Source organism: Mus caroli, unplaced genomic scaffold (assembly GCF_978045245.1).
Source record: "Mus caroli unplaced genomic scaffold, Mus_caroli_1 scaffold_6, whole genome shotgun sequence".
NCBI lineage: Eukaryota > Metazoa > Chordata > Mammalia > Rodentia > Muridae > Mus > Mus caroli.
The window spans coordinates 118,434,040-118,462,009 of NW_028227261.1; the positions used below are offsets into that span (position 1 = coordinate 118,434,040).

General features: G+C 36.8%; 1 protein-coding gene across 13 annotated transcripts in view; it reads left to right on the forward strand.

The window, feature by feature from the left end:
* The window catches only part of Lingo2 (leucine rich repeat and Ig domain containing 2), a 1,228,899-nt gene that overhangs the window by 903,983 nt on the left and 296,946 nt on the right, over window positions 1-27,970 (forward strand). For all 13 annotated transcript variants that reach the window (XR_015047437.1, XM_029476375.2, XM_029476378.2 and 10 more), the window contains one exon: window positions 7,838-7,897. The gene's annotated coding sequence lies outside the window, so the exon portion shown is untranslated. The remainder of the gene's footprint in view (window positions 1-7,837; window positions 7,898-27,970) is intronic.

Sequence of the window (27,970 nt, forward strand, 5' to 3'; positions counted from 1 at the left end):
TGCCTCCTGAATGCCATCAAAATATTTTACTGAGTATAATTTCATGAATTCTAGGCCATAAACAATAGCTTCAGCTTCCTATTTTTCTTCCAGATAGACTGAAAACAATTTTTATCTTAAATATTAACTTTATTCATAAAGACCATATGATGCCAACAATAATTTGAATAGATATGAAACATTATAAGAAGAATCAGTAAATCTGTGAATCAGTACGGAAAACCATAGCTAAGCAGATTCTGGGAAGGTGTGATAGTGAGCTGGAACACACATAAAATCTCAGGTTGTCCGTCTACAGCTAGACCTTGATACTAGTATAATAAATCACATGTGTCATAAAGAAACTGTAGGATATCTTGGCAAGAATGCAGCTAGGGCAGAGGTAGGAAAAAACTTGTCTGATATAATTGAGAAAAGCTGGATCCATTTGACTGTACAGGAGAATTTCCAAAGGCAGGCACAGAACAAGAGAAGATATTTGGGAGCAAGGTTATAGAAGCCAAGTTATGTCAGGGTAAACACTCTGGATACAAATTCTAAATCTGTTCTCTTGAGAACAATAAAAATGCTTGATTACCATGAAAAATGCAGAACAATGTGCTCCAGGAAACCTAAATCAAGTCAACTTGGCTTTTGAAAATTGCCCATTTTTGTCATCTACCCAACAAGTGGATTGGCAAGGACAAATCATTGAGAAAGGTAGGATCCATTTCAGCTGAATGACTAAATGAAGTTATAAAGGAGAAACTATCTGGGTAAAGTTCGGAGTGGCAGACAGTAGAGGGAAACCACATGCTTTAGCTGAGAGGCTGCAAATTTAGAGCTCACACACTTTTGCTCATACTCCCTACTAAGTCATAAATGACTGTTCTTATCCTGGAAAATTATGCCATGAGAAAGATATCTTTGACAGACTTTGAATAGTCCCCCTGTCAAGAATAAGGCAGACTTGGCTACTGTTGCTCTTCTATAGCTTAGATGCAATCCCTCATGAAGCCAAGCAGAGTCTGGGTCATTCAACACAACAGGATCACATAGTTCATCAGTTCATAGGATTCTAAATTGCCCTAAATGTTATTGTTGGTATTTTTATGGACTTTCCTGAATACTTCAGAATGAACCTATACAGAAGTAAAATATCACAATTCCTTGTGATCATTTGAATTTTGCTGTCTCACTCCTTGACGATTTTGCAGTCTGTGTGGTCTTTTCCACTTTTAGCACCACACCATAATTTGGAGCCCCATTTTATCACCTAGAATCATTTGATATCTTTGTCTTTTAAAAATAGATTTTCTGTCTAGAAGATTATCCAGATACCAGGATATGCATTTTAATACGGAAGGATTTCACCAAAACTATAGTCACCAGATAATGTTAGAGAGCTAGGGAAGGGAGGGAAGCTGAGACAGGATTGGGGAGGGACAGAAGGAGGAAGAAAGAGAGAAAGACAAAGAGAGGGAGAAAAGACAGACAGAGACAGACAGACAATGAAAGAAGACAGGCATACAGGAGAGAGAGAGAGACAGAGAGACAGAGAGACAGAGAGACAGAGAGACAGAGAGACAGAAAATATTCTAGTAGTGTAGTAATGACCCCTTCGGGTTTGTTAATCTCAAAAAAAGCCCACATCAAATATCATTGCCATGCCCTGAAGGATAAAGTATTTATATCTTAACTCGGTATGGGAACTTTGTATGATCAAACTCTTTATCTCTTGGGGTTCATAAATTCCAGGCACCCTTTTTAAATTTTTTGCCTCTGTTATCATACACAGTTTGTCTTCCCCTGGTATAATATGGGGTTCCTAAATCTTCTTCTTTGACCACTGCAGCAGTGTCCACTAGATCTGTTTCTCTCACTAGAAAGTGAATCCTCTAAGGCAGGCATCAGATCCTATTCATCTTTGCTTTCCCAGGACATTTACATCTTAGTTTTGGCACATATAAATGAACATATGCCTTTTTCTTCTCAGTCATATCAAGATTAACTCATATAATTCTTCATCAATTTTGATGATTAGAAATCAAATACTGATATCCTTGTCTTTACATAACTTAAATGCCATTATGGGATGTGAGAAAAGAACAGTGGGCTCTAGAAAGTCAAGCAATAAATATTGGAGGCTGGAAAATATGATGGAAATGATCAGTATTGAAAACAAACTCTATCTCCCCCAACTGAAAATACTTCAGAAGGTATTCAACAGTACTCAAACTGTGACTGTATAAACACTACAGAAGTGATGTGAGCAATTAAATTCCTTAGAGGAAAATGATAGAAAGGTTGTCAGTTTAATTGAATTTGCTGACTCCATATAGCTAAACCTAAGCTAGACTTTAAAGATCAGTATTTATTTTAAATATATCTTAGTTGAATTTAGCATGTCCAAGATCATGTGTGTGTCAACTCTAGATGACAAGTTGAAAACCTAAATAAAACACACACAAAATGAATTACATTGGCTGTCACCATTCTATCACTAAAATAAAATGTGCCTAAGGTTCCATGCCATTTGTCCTAAAGTGACAATTAAAGTAAGAACCCTTGTGAATAATAGGAGAGGCATCAAAAAAGAATCTACATTAATAATTCAACACATACAATTAGTTTCTGGAAGTTTGATTATAAGTAAAATGATACAAAGTGGAGGTTAAAATATAAATCTCTGTGGTGAAATGTGCTTAGCATATGCCAGAAGTTGGGTTAACAACCCCCCAAAACACATAAAGAGAGACATAGACACACACACACACACACACACACACACACACACCACACCACATACATACACACACACACCACACATACCACATACGAGCACACACATACGTGGACACACACACAAACCACAGACACATGCACACACCACAGACACACACATACTACACACACAGCACATACGCATGCACACACACACACACACACACACACTGAATTAATGTTTAAAAATGCTGAGTGTCATTCCCATTGAATTCATACTGCTTTTCACATGATTGAAAAAGTGAAAATTTGTAAATTAAAAAATCTGAAGTCAGGAATGAAAAACTTACAAATTCCTAGCAGCTTCCTATCCTAATCTTAAATCTCTCTAGGATATAAATCTTAACATTTAGATATGCAAATGGGTTATTGCATGAGTAAATGGACCATCTTTATTGTAAGGCAGTGTGCAAGCTAACTGAATACTTTTATTTCAATAATAATGTTTATTTCAAGGTGTGAAGTTATAGTAAAGTAGTAACATTTCTTTGGAAGAAATATGTAGTGTTTTTTCTCCGTTTGACTTTCCACCAAACAGAATTCTTAATTATGACTTGGAGAATTTTCACCATTACTGTCCAGAAGAAAGCAGTAAAATACAGATTGATTTCATTTGTCCCAAATTCTGATCACCATTCCCAAATGAGTGATAGCTATCTCACTTCTGTGAGTTATGTCCCATAGCTCATCCTTGTCAATATGTGTTACAAATGCTTGTTTCAAATTGTGGCTTTTAATTAATCTAAATAGTTGCATTGAACATCATTCTATATATCCTAGTATAATCATATATTCTATACTGCCGAGAGTCTGTGTCTGGTTTGCTTTGAAAATTCAATCAAAATTCTGATTTGCATGGAACTACAGGTTGAGTATTGAAGTTTCTCCCAAAGGTAGTATTATAAAGATCAATACAAAATGCAGCTTGCCTTGCCTACTGCAGGATGTTCCTGTTTGGGGACGGTTACAGATTCAGGAAAGAATTCTGTATTTAGAAACCCAGAAACCAGAATGTGAGTATGTCAAAGTCATACAGTGAAGTTAGCACAGATACTTAAGCCCAGATTATATCAGTGTTTATATATATATATATATATATATATATATATATATATATATATATATATATATATAATAGTAACAGTTGCTGTATGAACACTGCATGCCATAAATTAGTTAGAAACAAAAACTATTTGGATATCATTTTCTTTATACTAGGTACTGTGAAAAGTTATTTTCCCCTCCTTACTAGACACTATAAATTCTAAGGTCAAGCACTGATTTCATCTCACACTTAAATAGTGTCTGGAAAGAAGTGACATCAGAAATTGCATGAATGAGCCATTGAATGGTTAAAGATGTGCATTTTTATACTTTAAGAAGTGAGCATTCCCATTTGTACAATATATTAAAACATGGAAAGTACTAATTTCCTTGCCAAGACTCTAGAACTGCATGCTTTAATAATTCATAAAGATAAAATTTTCTTCCTGCAGGCAGATCATGGTATCTTTAGTGTGCTTTGTTGTGAGGCACTCTCAGCCTGTGTTCTGCATATATCTGCTGTTAACTTTCCTTTGGTTGTGTCACACTAGCATGTTCAGAGGACATTAAAACAAATAGAACAGCTCATTTTTGAAGTATGCAGCTTGTTCTAGATGTTTATACATCTAGTGAAATTCATTTAAAAAGGACTTCTGAACATAGCTGTACTAAAGATTGTATTGTTACCATTTAGTACTGTTAATTTAATAGGTACATAGTTGTAAGGTTGTTGTTACATAAGAAATTAAATGCCAGATTTTAATATTACAACTTGAAGCAGCTTAGAGAGGCATCATTTCATGACTGCTGAGAAACTTACATATTTTCAGGTACAAGACAGAAAAGTTGCAATAGGGACCCGGGCTCTGCACTGACACATTGATATTCCTCATCTTGCCTCGTATAAATAAAACAACTCAGTTCACTCAGAGTTATGTTTACAGCACCATCAAGGAAACAGATAACATATCACCATGTGTATTCAATATTAGAGATATACCTGACTAAATGACATTGCCGGGTACTCAAGTCACCCTGAGGTCACATTTTCAAATGTTCTCCATCCACACTGAATGCACAATACTAAAGAACAGTGGAAATGTGTTGTCAAAGACAATGAAATTGAAAGGAGCTATATAATAACATTCTTGTGAAGATGGTCTTCAGATGATCGAATGACTCCATCAGGAGTCCCCCGAGTTTATTTGTAAAACTTAAATTAACAACCATCTGACACTCTAGATGCCTTTTTGTGTGTGTGTGTGTTTCTCTTTTACCTCGTTTGTACTTACTATCTTGTAAAACATCAACTATATTTTTTAATATATTGAGCTCTTGTGAGGTTAAAAATCACTTGTTGGCACTGGCTTACATTATTGAGAGTATAGACCAATCTGTATTGATGTTTGGAACATGACAAGATATGTTTGCCCATGAATTACCTAAAATCTCCATGCATCACATTTACATTATCTGCAAATGCCCATTCTTCATCCTTTATTCAGGTCTTTGAATTATTTAAATTACTATTTTTAACACCACTAACTTTCCCTTTAAAAAATGGTAAAATTTTCTATTTTATATCACTGTGTGTTGCTTCTTCAGGTTTCATGTATTTGTTTCATAGTCCTAATAACTTACTATCTGGGGATAGAAACAATATAAAATCATATTTTTTTAAAAAAAGGTTAAATTATAAAGCAAAGGAGTAAACCAGTAAAGGGAGTACCATGAGTGATGTGAAGAGCTGAAATCTTAGATTATGCCTAAGTCGTGCCTTCAGCAGGTCTTTGAGGAGAGCTTCCAGAGCATTGAAGTTATGAAGAGCAAAGAAGGCTCTGAGGAGAATACAAGTCAAAGGGCTAAAACCAGCAGAAAAACCATACCAAATGGGAAAAGGGATAGGATGAACTTGTTGCTTTTGTTCCCAATATAGCTTTCGTTTACATCAGTGTTGAAGATCAGAATTTAAATAGGAAAGGAAGAATGTAGAGTACTGAGGGTAAAGCTCAAGGGTATAGCACTGGCCTAGAAGGTAAGAAACCCTAGTTCTATACCAGCATCTCATCTATTTTATTTACATATATATCCTCATGCATAATACACACACATACACACATCTGTAGATGTGTACATATACAGGCAATATATATAATACATACATTCATACATATAATATATACATATATTGGGAGACATGATAGATTGATGGTAGATAGATAGATAGATAGATAGATAGATAGATAGATAGATAGATAGATAGATAGACAGATAGACAGATAGACAGACAGATCATACATATATCTCTAGTTCTCACTATTTTCTCTGCTTTTTAAATGTTCTGACAAGCTCAAGGCTTGCTCCACTCAGCATCTCCTATTGTCAGCAAGGTGTATTCATCAGAAGGAAAGCTGTGTTCTTCCTTGTCTACAACTCTCCAATCATGGGTCTTACAGTTGTGGTTAGTCCCCTTGCTAAGGAAACGATTTTTAACTTTGATATCTGGCATATAGGTCTCAATATATTGTGAGATCACAGGCTTTTCTACAAGTATGTTCACTGATAAAGGATGCCAAAACCCATTCATTCAGGAACAGCTACAGAGTGGTTCAATCCAAGTTTGTTGTTTGTAATGCCTCCCATTATATAAGAGAATACTCAAGGTCTGCACTCTCTTTTAAGGGTTCATACGGAACTGCCTTGTACAGTCCTTCAGTGATTTGGTACTTAGCTGTCTTGTGCCCCAGGTATACTTGAGCCTTTGTAATAGTGCTCACTATCAGAGGTTTGGGAATTAAATACTAATGGGACATTGTTCTTTAGTGAAAAGTATCAGAGGGGTTTGTGACTTTCTTTTTCTTCAAGTGTTTATATATATATATATATATATATATATATATATATATATATATATATATATATATGTATGTATGTATATATATATATATGTATGTATATATATATATAGATCACTGTGGGTTTTGCCTTGTTGGGATTGAACTCTTTAGGCTATTTAAATGGTGTGAATAGTACAATAAAGAAGCCACCTTATTGAACTCAAGAGCAGGATGGTATCAATGGATATTAAAGAAATAGTCTTTTCAAGAATAATATGTGTAGTCAGTTTATAATATTGAAGGAGAATAAAATACATATGAGATAGTGGTACAGTTAGACACTTTATAATACCATATTTGATATTTGAATTTTCAACTACATACAAAGAAAGATCCCTGAGATACTATTATCATGGGACAGGCACATTCTGGTCCTCCAAATGACAGGATTCTTCTTGTTGCTATGGTGAGTCTGGACATGATAGAATCAGTGGGGACATAGAGACAAGGGTTATGCTACTAAAACAGCTTCCATCAGAGGAGGGGGGAATTTTTCTGCCTATGTTGAGGCAGTTAACATCATTTCAGTGACATACAAAGAGAGAAAAAGGATGCTGGAAATTCAGTCCTGGCATCAGCCATTATTAGGTGTAGCCAGTGCACAGGAGACTCTGATGAAAGTTTTGGGATGGGAGTTATCCAATTTCATTGTGGCTCCAAATTATATGGGTGTTGTGTCACGACATAGATTCTAATTCAGAAGTTCTGAAATGGTTCCTGTTATTCTGCTCCTTACAAAGTCCTAGATCATGAGGTTGTTAGCCAAGAAGCTCGCTGTGCTTGAATGCTGTAATAGAGATTTGTTGGCATCTTTTTTCTCTTCAGGATTCTCAAAAACCAAAGTATTGGAATTGGTTTAGCCCTAGTTTACTTTCTTCTTCATTCTTCATACAAGGCATCATTCCTTATGATGCTTGCTATCCCACTGACACCCACTGTAACGTCTTTTAGAAGGCTGATGATGAATAAATTTCTCACTAAAATTTCAAAATGTTCTCCCTCTACAGATGTCTTTAAGTTATTACATCATATTCTTTTTATATATATTTATTCATTTATAAGAAAAATATAATACTTTTAAACTGTAAACATCCAACTTGTGACTTGTTTACAAATTTTATTTTCTTCATTAGGTATCCATCCTCTGGACATCAAAGAAGAGAGTGAAATTATTTGTCTCCCAATAACAAAGGGTGAGAGTCTTCTGACATTTTCTAGAGGGTTTTAAATTAATTTATTTTGCAGAAAAGGAGCATTCATAAAAATGCATATACAAAGTTAAGCAAACAATGGAACAGCATGAAAAATTATTTTCTCTTATGTGTTTAACTTTAAATAGCTGTGCATTTAAAGTTTTTGTTTTTGCATTTGTTTCATTATTGTTTATACATTTGTTTCATTATTTTCTGCAGTTACAGAGCAAAGCAAAATGACCCTGGATAAGAGTACACTTTTCTTTGAGTAAAAAAGCATCATAATCTTAACACTAGTATGTTCCTTAAATTTAATGAAGAAATATTCAGAACTGAGCATTTAAGACACTAACAGTCACAGGGGCTTTCTTCTACTTACCACATGTGAACTTTGACAAATTAGCTTGACTTTCTGAGTGCCAGGCTGTTCACTGGTAAAGTCTGACTTGCAGAAAGAAATACATCATGGCTGGGAAGTAGTGGTGGAGACTTTTAATTTTAGCACCCAGGAGGCAGAGGCAGATGGATCTCTGTGAGCCCAAGACCACTTTGGCCAGGCAGGGCTATTTAAAGTGACTTTGGGGGGGAGAGAGAGAGAGAGAGAGAGAGAGAGAGAGAGAGAGAGAGAGAGAGAGAGAGAGAGAGAGAGATATCAGGAATTTGATAACAAGAAATCTATGCCTATAAATTGTAAGCATGGTATTTGGTACACTGTAGACTCTCACTGGATATTAGGCATTAATCTCAGTAGTATGAGTGTTAATTATTACTTTCCTAACAAGAACAAATTTGATTCAGAAAGAACTGGCTGGCACAGCCTTTGAAATCATTCGTGATCTGGCACTCACATACCAGCTGCTAATTTACTTGTTTATTTCATTTGATTTTCCTTAGCTGCACATAAGGCAAGTGGGTGGCAGAGCTTAATTTATTTGTCCCCTTTTTCTGAAAATGTGGGGTTTTGGCTCTCACACTATTTTGAGGCATGGCCTGGTGGTAGCACTGGGGATGTGCACACTTTGGGAAGGTGGGAGGACTGTGTACCTCTCCTGGTGGCTCCAGCGGCGTTCTTTCCCCAAGTGATCATCATAGGTGCTACATTGCTGGTGCTACCAGCCAAAGGCCTCTCCTCCTACAGATCTGGAAACACATGAAAAGAGCCATGACTCACAGGCTACAACTTTCTCAGCTGCTTGATACAATCACTGATAGGCTCAGCTCCCATGTTTGCATCACCCCTCAGGCTGCCTGAAGGGGATAGGGTTCTCGAGCTTTCCAAGGCAGTGCTTCCAGAGGATCCCTGACACAACTGGGACATACTGTGGACAGGGTGGGACACAGATGCTGTCCCTTTGCTGAAATCTACGGAAGGATGATCTGAGGTGGTAGGAGGGTATCTTCGGATACTTAGAGGTATGGCGTTTGCAGTATTTTTTAAATCTTTCTTTACAAACTGTCAAAGAATCCCTGCTTTCTTGCCTTGATCACACACAAATTGAACTTTGTACATTTCTTTGTTAGCATTTACCTTGTGTTGTCTTGTGCTGTGCTTCTGGCTATGGCCTCCCTGCCTACTGTGGACTATGTGCTCAGTGAGGGCAAATCTTTTCATTCACATCTTTGTTTCATGAGCTCTGAGTTCAATGTCTAGCAGACAATAGTGCTTAAATAGTAACTCTTAGTTGTAAGAATGCACAGGTTGATAAATGGATAGATGAATAAATGAATGGCTACACTCATCAAATGAGAAAAAAAGATAATAATCCAGCATAGTGGATTTTTGGAGATATACAAATATGTTCTAATTAGCAATAAGACATTTGGTGGAGAGTATTCACTTCAAAGTAATTTAGATACAATTTGGATATGATTTTAAATTAAAGAAGAAATATCCTTAAAAGTAAAAATTGGCATCTCTGATTATGAACATTGTCTGAACATGCCTTAAATAAAATTTAAAGCATAATTAATTTACATAAAGATAAATTTATTGAATCTATAGGAAATTTACATAGAAGAAATATTAACTTTCAATGAGAAAAAAAATGATTGGTGTTTATCCAGGCACTTCTTGTAATAGTGTTTATTAAATGCCTAATTTGGCTGGGTACAATAAACTGACAGATGACTTGAAGTAGATATTTAGATGCTTAGAATTAAATCAGGAAGCAGATGGATAAATAAATAATTGTAGTAGTAGAAAAATAGAGATCTGATCTCTGGGCATGTTTAGCTATACTCAGAAAAATGTGATAAAGGAAAAGGTGACGTGGAACTTGGAATATATCTAAGGGTTTATCCTGACTGCAGGAAACGAAAGAGTTGTGTTTGTGCAGGAAGAGGGAGAAAGAGGGAGAGGGCAGGACAGGGAGAGGGTAGGACATGGAGAGGGCATGGTGAGCAAAGTGTATTCTGGGAAATGTAGGACCTCAGTATTTTACAGCAATCACAGTGAGTAGATGAAACCAGAAAGGCAGGGGGAAGGGAAACTGTGGTTACAAAACTGATCCCTCCACGTAGCGGAAGTGTACTTGAGAAATATAATAATCAGTGCTGATTACTGCCCACTGATTGTAGAACTTTGCTGACTGAGCACTCTAATGTCTTTGTAACCTTTATTGTTGTTCTCCTGCAATGAGGAAGTATAGCTCAGTTGTGTAGTTCTAGATCCACATGTAAGGCAGTTGATTAAAATAATATGATAAATGATTTAGTTTTATAGTTTTATGTGCTAATTGCACATACACCACTTTACAAATCAGAAACATGCTTGGAAATGCAAATAGTGTTAGTAAATACTCAAATGGACTCACTATTCAGATTATCAGAACAAAATCGACATCATCATATCGTCCATCTCAATAAATGTAGGAACGTTTAAATGTATAAGGCAATCTATTATTTTATCCATAAAGGAGATAAAAACTGTTCTAAAATTGCTTTTTGTTAGTTTCTTTTGCATGATATAGAGTATATACCTGAAGTATTTACTATAAAGTTTTGTTTGGTGGACAGTGTCTTACTCTATAGCCCTCATTGATCTCAAACTCTTGACAATATTCTGGTTTCAGCTTCCTAAAGGCCAAGATTATATGTGTAAGCCTACAAGCTTCAGCTTATAATCTAGTTTAAATTTTATTTTATTTATTGTTATCCATATAAATGATTAATTAGACACCAGTTTCTGAAAAACTGGTTTTCAAAAATATTTAGTATGTTAGAGAAAGGTTTGTAGGAAACCAAAAACTCTTCTTTAAAGGCTTTCTGATTATATTTTGATATTTATTTGACTTGATTTGAGTGTCTGTTTTCAAAGAACTATGTGTAAGAACACAAATAACTCTGACATTGAAACATGTGGTAGACACTTATGCTGTAAGGCATTAGTGGAAGTAGTTTTATTTAGCAATGTCAATTCCTTTAATCTTCACCTATAAGGTGGGTAAACTTTTAGAATCTCCATTTTACAAATGAGAAGTACATGACTGAAAGGTCTTAAAAAAGATCTTATTCTGGTCATGAACCAGAAAATGCAGAAGTTAATTATTGTTTTTATGTTTATCAAGACAGGATTTCTCTGTGTAGCTCTAGTTTTCCTGAAACTAGTTCTGTAGTCCAGGCTGTTCTTGAACTCAGAGATCTGCCTACCTTTGCCTCCTGAATGCTAGGAGTAAAGGTGGTATACCACCACCACCTGACATATTGTTTTTATTTATATTCTTTTGGTACCAGAGAGCAAACTTAGGACTTTGAACATGCTAGGCACCCACTTAACCACTGAGCTCTATTTACAATTCCCTGTTGGTGTATTTGTCATAGTTGTGTAACTTGCCTTTGTGTGTGTGTGTGTGTGTGTGTGTGTGTGTGTGTGTGTGTTGTGCTAGAGATTTAACTATGGGATTTGGAGACAGTGAACTATATACCCGCTCCCCAACATACTCACACACCTTTACCCTCTGCAACCCACGCTTGTCTTGTTGGTTTGTTGGTTGGTTGGTTTTAGAAGCATGGGTATTGGTGTACACTCTGTGTTGTTTTGAGGGGTGAGGTTTAAAAGTGTAGAAACTACCACCAAACACAGACACTATTGCATATGCCAGCAAGATTTTGCTGAAAGGAACCTGATATATCTATCTGTCTCTTGTGAAGCTATGCAGTGCCTGGAAAATACAGAAGTGGATGCTCACAGTCAGCTATTAGATGGAACACAGGACCCCCAATGGAGAAGCTAGAGAAAGTACCCAAGGAACTGAAGGGATCTGCAACCCTATAGGTGGAACAACAATAAGACCTAACCAGTACCTCCAGAGCTCATGTCTCTAGCTGCATATGTAGCAGAAGATGGCCTAGTTGGCCATCATTGGGAAGAGAGTCCCATTGCAAACTTTATATGCCCAAGTACAGGGGAACACCAGGGCCAAGAATTTGGAGTGGGTGGGTAGGGGAGCAAGGGGGGTATAGGAGACTTTCAGGAAAGCATTTGAAATGTAAATGAAGAAAATATCTAATTAAAATTTGAAAAAAAAGTGTAGAAACTATAAATTTATTCACATATGGTGGCCACTTTCAAGGATGAACAGAAGGATCATGAGTTTGAGGCTAGCTCAGATATACAATAAGTTCAAGACCAGTCTACACTATGTTTAAATAGTAAGATAGCATCTCAACAAAATAAAACTAAAGCTTTGGATGAAGGAGGGCTTTTTCCTCGGCCATTAGATGATTTCACTTGTTAAGGTGCTGGGATTTCCTCCTTGTCTTTGATGTTCCACCAAGAGTGCTTTCTGGAAAGATGTATATAATTGACTGTGCTTGATAAGCCAATGCCAGCTGAACTTGTCTGAGTAAATTAAAACAAAAATTTTACAAAAAAAAAAAAATTGAACCTATAGGGGCCATGTTCTTAGATCTTAAACAGTATACTTCATTTCAAGTCTTATAAGAGGACTGTGACCTTCTGGATGTCATAGTGGGAGAACAAGTCATAGAGCCATGAGGGCACAATCCAGGAACTCAGCAAAGAGAGAATTTTATTAATGGAATGGTGGGTAATGCTATAGCTGTGTCTAAAATGGTGGTAGGTTTTTTTTTTTTTCAGTTGTAGTTTAAGCTGATGTCATAGCCTGGAAATTTTGATAAGCACAGTTCCTGGGATGGAAGGTACAAAGTGGATGAGGAAACAGTTTTGGTGAGCAGAGCAGAGTCAGTGGAACAGCCCAGAGGACAGTGAGATAGAGCACAGATGAGCTTGGAGAGTTCCACCTATATTGAGGGTGTGAAGTTTTCAATTAGAATAGCAGTTCTGAACATGTGGGCCACAACCCATTTGAAGTGTCAAACAATCCTTTCACAGGGTTTGCCCAAGACCATCAAAACCACAGGATTTATATTATAATCCTTAACAGTAGCAAAATTACAGTTGTGAAGTAGTAACAAAAACTATTTTTATGGTTGAGGGTCACCACAGCATGAGAAACTATACTAAAGGGCACAGAATTAGAAAAGTTGAGAACCACTGGATTACAAGACTTACTGTGCTCTGTTTTGTCTCATTTTGCTTTGGTAAGCAAAGGAAAAAGATGATGGAAGATAAATTAAGTAGGTTCATTCAAGATCGATTAAATGAACAGCAGAGAGATTTGAAAGGTCAATAAGGGGAAAAGATTGATGTTCTAATGGATTTAAGCATTTCCATAGGAACAATTTAAGCAGAAATTTAAAAGAATGATATAAACATCCAAAGAATCTAAATCTGAAATGAAAAACCAAACCTTGCTGGAACTGCATTCCCATAGCACAAAACACACAGGAATAGTGTTCCCCATCCTGCAAAAACAGGGCTTTTTAGATAATATACAAATCTGAATGAAAAATCCATCCTTTACTTCTTTACCATACTCTGAAGCCCCAAATAACACAATTCTTTAACTTTTCCTCTATTGTTTGATGACAGGTTTGCAAAAGATAGATAGCCAGAATGTCAGTGCTAACACATTATGCCCGGATGTCTATGTTTGCCCTGTGGTATGGAATGATGACGTATGTGCTGCTGTATAATGAGCATTAATGATGGTCAGAGCTTACTCAGGACACAAGATGCCAGGGATATCTGAGTGGAGAGATCATCTGGCATTAGTGGATCTTCTTCCCTAAGCCTCTGTGATTTCTAAATGGGCAAAAAGCAAGAATATAAATCTAACTTGGGTTTCAGCTTTCTGGCTGAACTTCCTGGGAAGCACATGTATATATTTCAAGATGAGCATTCGTATCAGGAGAAACATTATCTGAGACTTTCAAACTTAGGGAAAACAAGGAGAAAAACATTATGACAGAAAAGAGAAAAGGAAAACACCAGCTCATTTTGTTGAGTTGTACTTGAAATTGTATGTAACCAAATTAACATTTTTGAGGCCCCTGAGTTTAGGGTGAAGTTTGGTGAGTCCGAATTAGAAATGTCTGTAAACAGCAACACTTGGGTGGCTTCTGCCCAGGAAAGAAGGTCACAATTGGTACAGTAGAGCACATGGCAGGCATGCTCATTTTTTAGTGAGCATGTTATTTCTTTTTAGTAAAATTCTTTTTTGGTGATTTTTTTTCTTATGACAGAGGACAGTGCCCCAAACTAAATGTTCTTCTTTTTGTTATTCCATCACATGGAATCCTCTAGGTCATCATTTCTTCAAGAGGAATTCTTAACAAGCCAGAACTTAGAAAGCATCTGAAAAGATTTCCTAAATGGTTAGCATATTTTTAAAAAGAAGGCTGAGTTTTAGTGTTTGTTACACTATGTTCATCTTAATCACATTCATCAAAGACTAGTCATTCAAATATGAAAAAAAAAATACTCTGGTGGTAGAACAGTGTGTCTTTCTACCTTCTAACTCTAATGCGGACTTCTAACATCTATCCTTTTCCCTCTGGTAGTGAATGTGGAGCCAGTGAAAAAAAAGGAAAGCTACTGGCTCTGGAGAACAAATTCAGGGCTATGGACAGAGGTGCTGCTGGAGTGGGGGCTTACATATATACCCAGTTATGCTATCATTTTACTTTGTTCTTTTAACAATCAAATCTAGTTTTATTTGAATGTTTTTCAGCTCTGATGAGGTTCAAACCTGCAGTGCCATGCATGCTAGGCAAATGACCTACCAATGACCTCTGGGTACTTCCCAGTCCTTGTGCTTTTTTCAACTTTGAAAAAAATCTTGAACAGCAGAAAGATTCCAAAGATAGTGCAATGAATTTCTGTGTCACCTTTATCCAGAATTAGTCTTTGTTTAAAAATCCGTGTTCTTTGCTCTATTTCTCAGTTTAATTTTGCCAAGTGTATTTCAGAATAAGTTCCATATGTCATGTCTCTCCATTCTCTGATGTTTTCAAGTGCATTTGGTAAAAGCAAGAATATTTCCTAACATAAATATCATCCATTTGTTAAATTTCATCAAACCTTCTTTACCTCTTCTGTAATCCATGATGAATTTTGTCAGTTGTCTCACTCATATGATGTACAGAGCAGATGCCAATATAGTCTCAAGTCATTATTTCTTTTACCGTATTAGAACTTTGATTCATAGGAAGATATGGAAAAATAATTTTAGATATTTATAAAGGGCCCATGAGGACATTAGATATATTGAGTGTCTTTTAATTCTCATAAGAGACATGATTGTGAAGTAGTATATCCATTAATGTTCTCTGAGAACTCCATCTCCATTGATTTTGTTTATACATGTGTGTTTATACAGTTATATTCCACAAAAATGATCTCTAATCAGTGAGGATTACATAAATGATGCTGATCTCATAGGAATATATTGCCTGGTAATATTGCAGCTGTCTTAGTTTGTGTCAGAACATTGTGGGATGTTTACACCATGATGAACTTGCTTGTCAAAATAGAGCCACGTGATGTTGTCTTCCAGTTGTCTTTCAGTATCTTCGATGTCTTAGAACGCTCAAAGCCCTCACATAAAATCCTATAGACTTAAAATAACCTCTAAATTACTTATAGTATTTAGTTCAATGTAAATGTAACTGCATCTTATGCTGCATTGTTAAGAGAACTAGGATGAGACAGAAGTCAGTGCAGACACATTTTTTAAAGTGTCACCTAACCAACATCTTTATTGTTTATGATGTTATTTCATAAGGATACTGTCATACAGGAATGCCATGAAGTTTAAGCACATTCCCTCATACAACCCTCTCCTTTCCTCTCTCTCCCTTCTGCTTCCATTGTTCTCATCACCCTAGTTTTTTTTGTTTGTTTGTTTTTTGTTCATATTTCTTTTTTTTTTTATCGTGTGATTTCTTTTTTTTTTAATTAGGTAATTTCCTCAATTACATTTCCAATGCTATCCAAAAAGTCCCCAATACACTCCCCCACCCAGTCCCCCACCCACCCACCCCCACCCCTTGGCCGTGGCATTCCCCTATACTGGGGCATATAAAGTTGGCAAGTCCAATGGGCCTCTCTTTCCAGTGATGGCCTACTAGGCCATCTTTTGATACAAATGCAGCTAGAGTCAAGAGCTCTGGGGTACTGGTTAGTTCATAATAATGATCCACCTATGGGGTTGCAGTTCCCTTTAGCTCCTTGGGTATTTTCTCTAGCTCCTCCATTGGGGGCCCTGTGATCCATCCAATAGCTGACTGTGAGCATCCACTTCTGTGTTTGCTAGGCCCCGGCATTGTCTCACAAGAGACAGCTATATCTGGGTCCTTTCAGCAAAATCTTACTAGTGTATGCAATGGTGTCAGCGTTTGGAAGCTGATTATGGGATGGATCCCTGTATATGGCAGTCTTTAGATGGTCCATCCTTTCTTCACAGCTCCAAACTTTAACTCTGTAACTCTTTCCATGGGTGTTTTGTTCCCAATTCCAAGAAGGGGCACAGTGTCCATACTTTGGTCTTCGTTCTTCTTGAGTTTCATGCATTTAACAAATTGTATCTTATATCTTGTGTATCCTAAGTTTTTGGGCTAATATCCACTTATCAATGAGTACATATTGTGTGAGTTCCTTTGTGAATATGTTACCTCACTCAGAATGATGCCCTCCAGATCCATCCATTTGCCTAGGAATTTCATAAATTCATTCCTTTTAATAGCTGAGTAGTACTCCATTGTGTAAATGTACCACATTTTCTGTATCCATTCCTCTGTTGAGGGGCATCTGGGTTCTTTCCAGCTTCTGGCTATTATAAATAAGGCTGCTATGAACATAGTGGAGCATGTGTCCTTCTTACCGGTTGGAGCATCTTCTGGATATATTCCCAGGAGAGGTATTGCTGGATCCTCTGGTAGTATTATGTCCAATTTTCCGAGGAACCGCCAAACTGATTTCCAGAGTGGTTGTACAAGCTTGCAATCCCACCAACAATGAAGGAGTGTTCCTCTTTCTCCACATCCTCGACAGCATCTGCTGTCACCTGAATTTTTGATCTTAGCCATTCTGACTGGTGTGAGGTGGAATCTCAGGGTTGTTTTGATTTGCATTTCCCTGATGATTAAGGATGTTGAACATTTTTTCAGGTGCTTCTCTGCCATTCGGTATTCCTCAGGTGAGAATTCTTTGTTCATTTCTGAGCCCCATTTTTTAACGGGGTTATTTGATTTTCTGGAGTCCACCTTCTTGAGTTCCTTATATATATTGATTATTAGTCCCCTGTCTGATTTAGGATAGGTAAAGATCCTTTCCCAATCTGATGGTGGTCTTTTTGTCTTATTGACGGTGTCTTTCGCCTTGCAGAAGCTTCGCAACTTTATGAGGTCCCATTTATCAATTCTCGATCTTACAGCGCAAGCCTTTGCTGTTCTATTCAGGAATTTTTCCCCTGTACCCATATCTTCAAGGCTTTTCCCTACTTTCTCCTCTATAAGTTTCAGTGTCTCTGGTTTTATGTGGAGTTCCTTAATCCACTTAGATTTGACCTTGGTACAAGGAGATAGGAATGGATCAATTCGCATTCTTCTACATGATAAAGCCAGTTGTGCCAGCACCATTTGTTGAAAATGCTGTCTTTTTCCACTGGATGGTTTTTGCTCCTTTGTCAAAGATCAAGTGACCATAGGTATGTGGGTTGATCTCAGGGTCTTCAATTCTGTTCCATTGGTCTACTTGTCTGTCGTTATACCAGTACCATGCAGTTTTTATCACAATTTCTCTGTAGTACAGCTTTAGGTCAAGCATGGTGATTCCTCCAGAGGTTCTTTTATCCTCGAGAAGAGTTTTTGCTATCCTAGGTTTTTTGATGTTCCAGATGAATTTGCAGATTGCCCTTTCCAAGTCATTGAAGAATTGAGTTGGAATTTTTATGGGGATTGCATTGAATCTGTAGATTGCTTTTGGCAAGATAGCCATTTTTACAATGTTGATCCTGCCAATCCATGAGCATGGGAGGTTTTTCCATCCTCTGAGATCTTCTTTAATTTCTTTCTTCAGGGACTTGAAGTTCTTGTCATACAGATCTTTCACTTCCTTAGTTAGAGTCACACCAAGGTATTTTATATTGTTTGTGACTATTGAGAAGGGTGTTGTTTCCCTAATTTCCTTCTCAGCCTGTTTATCTTTTGTGTACAGAAAGGCCATTGACTTGCTTGAGTTAATTTTATATCCAGCTACTTCACCGAAGCTATTTATCAGGCTTAGGAGTTCTCTGGTGGAATTTTTAGGGTCACTTATGTATACTATCATATCATCTGCAAAAAGCGGTATTTTGACTTCTTCTTTTCCGATTTGTATCCCCTTGATCTCCTTTTGTTGTCTAATTGCTCTGGCTAGGACTTCAAGTACAATGTTGAATAGGTAGGGAGAGAGTGGGCAGCCTTGTCTAGTCCCTGATTTTAGTGGGATTGCTTCCAGCTTCTCACCATTTACTTTGATGTTGGCTACTGGTTTGCTCTATATTGCTTTTATCATGGTTAGGTATGGGCCTTGAATTCCTGATCTTTCCAAGACTTTTATCATGAATGGGTGTTGGATTTTGTCAAATGCTTTTTCAGCATCTAACGAGATGATCATGTGGTTTTTGTCTTTGAGTTTGTTTATATACTGGATTACATTGATGGATTTCCGTATATTGAACCATCCTTGCATCCCTGGGATGAATCCTACTTGGTCAGGATGGATGATTGTTTTGATGTGTTCTTGAATTCGGTTAGCGAGAACTTTATTGAGGATTTTTGCATCAATATTCATAAGGGAAATTGGTCTGAAGTTCTCTATTTTTGTTGGGTCTTTATGTGATTTAGGTATCAGAGTAATTGTGGCTTCATAGAATGAGTTGGGTAGAGTACCTTCTGATTCTATTTTGTGGAATAGTTTGTGAAGAACTGGGATTAGTTCTTCTTTGAATCACCCTAGTTTTAATTAAGTTTCATAAATACATTTGTGATTGGATATGTAAAATGTAAGGCCTACAAATGAGAAAAACGGGAATACATGACTTTATGTATCTATCTAACTTAATTTATTTAACATGATTCTTCAGTCAAGGTCATTTTCTGTAAATAATGTGTGTGTGTGAGAGAGAGGGGGGGAGAGGAGATAGAGAAAGGGAGGGAGAGAGAGAGGGAGAGAGAGAGGGAGACAGAGAGAGAGAGAGAGAGAGAGAGAGAGAGAGAGACAGAGAGAGATCTAAAAAACTGGATCATACAATTATGAAGATTGGCAAGACCATCCCTATAGGATAGGCTAGAACACTTACCAGTAGTTGATATGGTAATATTACCATACATTTAGGGAAGCCAATAAGATAGAATCATGATATCTATTTCTGTTACAGTGTGTGGACAGAATTTCTTTTTCTCCAGGAAACCTCAAACTTAAATCCTTTCAATTGATTGCATTAGATTAACCCACATTATCAACAGTAATGCTGGTAAAACTCAACTCATTAACTCATAGTTATTAACCTATACTAGTGTTTAATTAAATATTTGACCAGCTAAATTAAAAAAAAAATTACAGATAGAGATTCTTTTCCATATTTTACATGTGAGGAGGCCCTGGCTTTGCAATGCTATTCTTACTAAGGTATTCCACAGGATGGTGAACCCAGAATGTACTCCAATTGTATATTACCCATTAAAGCACATGCTTGTGACTGTCATTTCCTGTTTCACAGCTGGCAAAGTACAGTTTAAGATATGGTTAGTTCTTGGTCACTTATGTTATACAAACATGGGCTGAACGAACACTTTAAAAGAATGTTTTAGAAATGTTTCAGAAACTTGTGTTAATTTTCAACATTCTATTTACCTTAATGTGTTGTGGGAAATATTAAAAATGAATCTGCCAACTCTCTGGTGGGGCCAGACCAGCTGTGTTCCTGCACTCCTGCAGCCAGCAACTCTTTCTAGCTAGCTGCCCTGACCCCCTTCCTGACACATCAGATTGCCTTGTTCCCAGCTCTGGCTCACTTGTCCCTGGAGCTGCTGGTTCCCTGTCTGCCACAAACCCCTGTAATCAATCAGTGGCCCCACATTCCAGTAACCAAGTAAATCAAAACTCTTGAAGCTTATAATTAACCAATCAGATTTATGTATCAATAAATTCTCAATTTACAAGGTACCGATACAATAATTTCAGAACTAATTGATAACAATAAAAGCTTTATCCCAATGATTCTAACCTTATGATATCGTAGCTACCTGTGGCTGGTTAAAACCAGGCTGGTTCACACCTGCCTCCATCTTGGCTTTCTCCTCTGTCCGCTGAGAGGCTCCCTCTCTGCAGATCTTTGCACTACCTCTGTCTTCCCTGTCCAATCACAGGCCTCCCGCTGAACTAATGTAATTGGACAGGTAAAATCCTGCAGCATTAATGTTTAAAAATATTGTCCTTTAGGGTTGTTTTGCTTTTCATACTATATAATATTTTTATACATCAGTATACTTATTGAGGCTTGACAGGTAAATTTTACCTATTCTTATACAGCCCACATAATTTGTAGTTTTAGAACACCATTTTAAACTAATGCCATTATTTGTCAATTTTGTTATTAAAAATCCATAGAAAGCCGGGCGTGGTGGCGTGAACCCTTAGTCCCAGCACTCAGGAGGCAGCGGCAGGTGGATTTCTGAGTTCGAGGCCAGCCTGGTCTACAAAGTGAGTTCCAGGACAGCCAAGGCTATACAGAGAAACCCTATCTCGAAACAAACAAGCAAACAAAAAAAGAAACAAAAAATGAAGAATCCATAGAGAACCATATGAGAATTTGTAGAGAAAGAGCTGTTTAAAATAAATCATAAATGACTTATGTAATCATAAACTTTGCATAGCCACCTAAAGCGTTTGTATCCTTCTATGTTATTCTAAGAATGATTTTACAGAACTATAACCAAGTCCCTAGTACATTTTGAGAACTAACCTTGCCATCAGAAAACATATCATCATCCTTTACCCAGTTTTAAGTAATAACTATTACTCACAGAAATAAATTCATCAATACTGTTATGTATAATATCTTTTGCTTGTGATTTATGAGCATTGCATTAATAATGCTTCTTCAATATCCTAACAAGGTCATTGCTAATACTTTATTCCTTTTAGGATTAAAAATCATATGTAGAGATTAGAAAACCCAAAAGGAAACCTGCATATAGGTGAATTACTTTCTTTTATAATTTTTACATGTCACCTTAATATAAATTGATATTATATATAATATATATATATTATATGACTCAATTCGTCCTTTAGAATCATATTTTGATAGACAATAAAGAACTGTAATTAAATACCTTATTCTCAGTCAGTAGCAAGATGGCTGCCAAATTAAAAACATAATTTATGACCCTTTAACACAGAGTCCAAAGTTTTCCCATTAAACTAAAACATCTTCTAGAAATAAAAATCCTTGTTATGACAGCCTAACATGAAAATCTCCATTGCTTGGCAAATATTAATTTTCTACATTGCAGTCTATAATTACCATCACTGGGCAATTACATGGTGCTTTGCTTGAGTAACATGTTGTCATCTAGTTTTAAGGTGGATTATTTTTCTCTTAGAATTACAGGAATGCAAACCTCTGTCTCTCAGGGTTGTTGTCCTCTCTTAAGGAATAGACCCCTGAGTTTGATTTTAAAATGGAAAGTATGAAAATGTCTTAGAAACATGGAAAATACTGTGTAATATAGTTTTCTAAGATCCAACTATGCCTTTAATATGTGAATATAAAACTACATTTCTTTAGTTTTCTATAACAACAATTAAAGAAAGAAATGCCATAGATTTGAGAGGTAGCAGGGTTGGGGAGTCCGTGGGAAGAATAAAGAGCAAAGTGGGAAGAAGCAAATAGGATTACTGTAATTTATTTTCAAGAAAATAAAAAATACACAAAAAACCCAATAGCAATAAAATATATAACATAAGCTGACATGCTCACAGCGTAGACTGAATTATAAAACTCTATTCGCTATAGATACAAGAGAATTAAATAATGAAGTAAAACAAAAAAATCACACACATACATAAACATACACACACACACAATGCTGCTGGGTTATAATATGATGGTAAAAGTTCATTGTGTGTGTGTGTGTGTGTGAGCATGTGTGGTTTTGTGGGTGTGTGTACAATAAAAATATCATGGAACTTCATAAAATCTTATGATTGTATAATTCTTGGTCATATTTAAATGGGAATGGGAGTAGAAACAGCGTGGAATTTATCGTTGCCTGAATATGCTCAGGAACCTTCCATTGCACGTTTTTAACTTTGCACTTCTGTTTATTATTGAGCACTGCCTAAAGTATGCTTGCCATACTGATCAAGTATAATTCATATTTTTAAAATTTCTGTTATATGAGGGTATCTAATAAACATTTTTAAGCAGACTAATCTATTTTGGTACAGTTCTATCATTCCTTAATAATGAAGCATTCATTAGTATCTATTGAAAGTAGAAGAGAAGCCCCTGGTGTGGAGGGAGATGGGAAAGGAGAGTGAGAGGAAGAATGGTAGAAACGATGTATGCAAGAAAATTAAATGATAACATCCTTTAAAAATAATTTGAGTGAAGAAATGTGAAAGGAACTATTCATTTTGAAGATAAAGCAAAACAAAAACTGTTTCTGACAGAAATTTGAGTACATGAGAAAAGTATTTTCTTGTATATTAAATGATACATGTGTGTCTGGATATGTCCAAGTGTTTAAGATTTCAGTAATAGCACTGACCATGGTTTAGATAATAAGAATTATACTGTTATAAGAGCTTAAGCTTTTCATGAAGCAGTGATAGGCTCGATGAAATAAAAACCAGTGTGTAATAGTAAAAATGAGAATTCTAGATATTTTTTGTCTAGTTGAAAAATTCACATCACCTGTTCCTACTGAAATGTGAAATCATGAAATCCTTAACCATTCAGACCAAGATTTCTGGTTGTGAGCCAAGATGCTCAGTGATGGCACAAAGATGCTCCTCAGCTCCACTCAGTCTTAAGTCCTGATGCCATTCTCATCTGCTGAGCACCCCTTTCCTCCACAGAACTCTAGGCTTCCACCATTTATCAGAGAAACTTGAGACTCAGAAAATCTACCCTAATGCAAGATCTTTATTATTCTCATCTGATTCGTTAGAGATGATAATTAAAAAAAAAAATACTAGCCAATCTGCAGAGCTTGGACATATAAAGTTGGCAAGATATAAAGATTCTCTTTGAACTTGCTGTGTAACTTAGAATCCTGACTCAGCCTCCCAAGTGCTGAGAAAAGCTGGGGTTGCAGGCAAGAGCCATCACAGACAGCATGGGAACTATGGACTTCTCCAAGGTAGTATAAGCTAACATGGTAATTATTTTGGTTGTCCTGACTGCCTTAGAATTGAGTGTGTAGATTTTAAACTTGCATGAATCCTCTTGCTATCACACGTCTGAGCCACCACCATTCTGGTGGAAATGTATTTGATTCATGCTTTTGGCATAGCAAAACCCATGGTTTTGGAAGCCAATGTGCTGGTGACAGGACCCAGCATGCCACTCTCACTTGAGGAAATTATTAAAAGTCGCTTGTTACTATACATAATCTATATAGACATTGTACATATGGTACATACACACCTACTCTTTAGAACAGTTCATGTTTTCAATGTCTCTGCACTTATGGAGCTTGGGGAGCCCTCAGAAATGTCTCTTGTATATCAAGTATAAGCACGGGAACTACTTGCTGCTCAAGTTTATTCCTACAGGTGCTCAGGGCTTCTTAAAAATAGAAGGCTCACGAGGAATAACACTGCTATCGGTCTGCTAAAAATTGTAAGAGATAGTCATTAGTTTTTCTGGGTGATCACCCTAGAAGATATGCAAATAGGAAGCTCAGAGTCTGGCTATATAGGGTTGGGAACTGGTAGATAAGCACTAGACCAAATCTGTATTGCTTCCAGACATTCAGGTGTGTGTGTGTGTTCCAAGGTTACCTTCAGAGTTTCCTTCACTATATTTCCTTTCTTAAACACATTGTCTCAAGTTTTTGAGTCGGTCAATATTTTCTCCAACCCCTTTCCCTCTAAGCTACTTTTGACTTGAAATAATGGTTTCTCTTTTTATCACCTGTAACTCTCTCTTTTCTTTCTCCCCTTATCTGTTCTTTCACCCATCTGTCTTAGGATTCCTATTGCTATATACAAAAACTTAGGGAGAAAAAGGTTTATTTTGCAGCATCATACTATATCACAGAGGGAGGTCAGAGCAGGAATACACACTGGGCAGAAACATGGAGTCAGAAACTTATCCAGACAAAAGTCTTGGAAGGTCCTATTTACTGAATTCCTACTGAATGCTTGCTTGGCCTGCTTTCTAATGGTACCCAGGACTACCAGACGAGGGGTGGTACCACCCTCAATAAGTTCGGGCCTTCTGACATCAGTCATCAATCAAGGAAGTCCACCATGGGCCAATATGTTGGGGGCATTTTCTCAATTGAGATTTCCTCTTTTGCAAGGCTTTAGTTTGTATTGGGCTAACATGGAAGTACTCAACGCAGCATCCCTCCCCTCGTCCAACCTTTCAGATCTTCCTCTGTTACGCACACTTTCTGTTCTTTCACTCTGAAAACACTGCAGTATTCTTTATGTGACCCAGTAATCCAAATTGCAAAACATTAGCAAGGAAAATCATCATGTCACCTCTTTTAAAACTGAGAAATTCTCCAAATACTTCTAGGAAAGTCAATTAATCCATGATCTTCTCCAGTAACACCTATGAAAGGAAAAATAATAAAATGATTAGGCTTTCCATATGCACAGCCCTGATGTGTGACTGTGTGTATGTGTGTGTGTATTATTACAAAATTGTGTGCTGATTTTCAGTTAATTTTAGCAAATGCTTATTTTATTATTTTTTTAATTAGGTATTTTCTTCATTATTATGTGTTGGGAGGAATTTCTTTTCCGGTCCAGTCGATTTGGAGTTCTGTAGGCTTCTTGTACATTCATGGGCATCTTTCTTTAGGTTTGGGAAGTTTTCTCCTATAATTTTGTTGAAGATATTTGCTGGCCCTTTAAGTTGAAAATTTTAAGTCTCATCTACTCCTATTATCCGTAGGTTTGGTCTTCTCATTTTGTCCTGGATTTCCTGGATGTTTTGAGTTAGGATCTTTTTGCATTTTGCATTTTCTTTGATTGTTGTGCCAATGTTCTCTATGGAATTTTCTACACCTGAGATTCTCTCTTCCATCTCTTGTATTCTGTTGCTGATGCTTGCATCTATGGTTCCAGATTTCTTTCCTAGGGTTTCTATCCCCAGATCACTTTGAGTTTTCTGTATTGTGTCTACTTTCCTTTTTAGGTCTAGTATGGCTTTGTTCATTTCCATCACCTGTTTGGATGTGTTTTCCTGGTTTTCTTTAAGGACTTCTACCTGTTTGGATGTGTTTTCCTGTTTTTCTTTAAGGACTTCTACCTGTTTGGTTGTGTTTTCCTGTTTTTCTTTAAGGACTTGTAACTCTTTAGCAGTGTTCTCCTGTATTTCTTTAAGTGAGTTATTAAAGTCCTTCTTGATGTCCTCTACCATCATCATGAGATATGCTTTTAAATCCAGGTCTAGCTTTTTGGGTGTGTTGGGCTGCCCAGGACTGGCTAAGGTGGGAGTGCTGGATTCTGATAATGGTGAGTGGTCTTGGTTTCTGTTAGTAAGATTCTTACGTTTGCCTTTCGCTATCTGGTAATCTCTGGAGTTAGTTGTTATAGTTGTCTCTGGTTAGAGCTTGTTCCTCTCGTGATTCTGTTAGCCTCTCTCAGCAGACCTGGGAGACTAGCTCTCTCCTGAGTTTCAGTAGTTAGAGCACTCTCTGCAGTCAAGCTCTTCTCTTGCAGGGAAGGTGCACAGATATCTGGAGTTCTTACCTGCCTCCTGGCAAAAGATGAAGGCCCAAAAGAGGGCCTGTCCCAGAAGCAGTTAGCTTCTATAGTCCACACTCTCACCTGCGCAGACTAGTCTCTGTGGAATCCAGAACCAAACTAGCAAATACTTATTTTGTCAAGACCAAATCCCAAGTTTAGAGACTTATCTGACTCCTTTAAAAGAGAAATTGCATATGTTTGTGCTGGGTTTTGTCTTTATAGTATTGAGGTAATATAGAATTTCTATCCAGAAATCTTGGTCAAGATTCTAGTAACATGAATAGAGGGATGGAGTAAGCAAAAAACAAACAAAATAACTCCTGAATAAAGCCATTTCTTACAATGCATTGCACACATATGCAACCTAATCCCAGAAAGGGTAAAATTTTAAATTAAAAAATAAAAACAAAACTTATAAATAGCAACCCAAAAGTCAAAGGTTGCATGTGACCAAGCCTCCTGTAGTTTTCTTTCCTCAAAACTTGAGCTTTTAATTTATAAGATATTCACTTCACTGTTGAAGAGTCAAAACCATGCTTCCAGGTTTGATTAGATGAGACGATCCATTTTGGATAAGGCTTATACACATTGTATAAACTTTAGTATGGCTTTCAGTCAGTGAACATACAGCTGAGAAGGGAGAATATAATATTCCAGTTTCTGTAAAAGATGTTCCATGTTGTAGATCACAGCTTTCAGTGGGTTGTGGAGTTTTGATTTCATTTCTAAACCTCTCCTAATGCCTCTCTGATGAGAATTTTGTTAATCACAGCAGGTTAGGAAAAATAGTCCTGGGAGAGATTTTAAACAAAGCACACAGAAAAAAGTCTAAGATGAGAAGAATATTAAGAGGAGAACATAATTCTAATGATCAGGAGGTAATATGTATATGGGGAGGTGTTTGGAGGTAGTTGTGTATGGATGTGGTAGGTAATATGGGTAGGTGTGTGTAAGTGTAGATGTATGTGGGGTTAGGTGTGTGTGGGTAGGTGTGTGTAGATGTAGATGTGTGATGGTAGGTACATGTGGGGTAGATATATGGGAGTAGGTGAATGTACAGGTAAGTGAATGTAGGGGCAGATGTGTGTGATAGTAGGTGAGTGGTGGGTAGATGTGTGTTTGGGTAGGTGTGTGTTTGGGAAGGTGTGTGTAGGTGAGGATTTGGTAGGTATGCTTATGAGTAGGTACCTGTATTTATAGATCTTATGTGGACAGAGGTGTGAGTCGGGAGTGGGTGCATAAATGGGTATCATGTGGATCTGTGAGTGTTTAAGGATTTTTAGGAAAACAGCATTTTTAGTGATGGCTTGTTACTGTCTTAATTCTTATAAGACTTTGAATAATTTAATTTCAGATGCCTTCTTTCAGTGGCATTACAGTCTTTAGTTTTTCAGTCTTCACTCTTGGAAAAAAATTAAGCAATGTGTTTCTTAACATGAGGAAGGGAAATTCTTCTTTGTTTTTGTTTGCACAGTTCTATTTAGAAATATATTTTGAAGAAAACATTTTCATTCCAGTGAACACAAAAGCCTTGTTTAGGATTGTGGATCTTGTTCTAAATGAGTTTCATTATATTTGTGTTCTAGCATCTAAGGAAACAAAGTAACCAAGACATGTCACCACAGCACTCTGCTTTCTTAAAAGGGGTGAAACCTCTTTCTCACATTGGTCTCCAAGTCAAGACAAGACAAGGAAACAAAATTTACCCTGACGCTTCTCGTAACACTGGT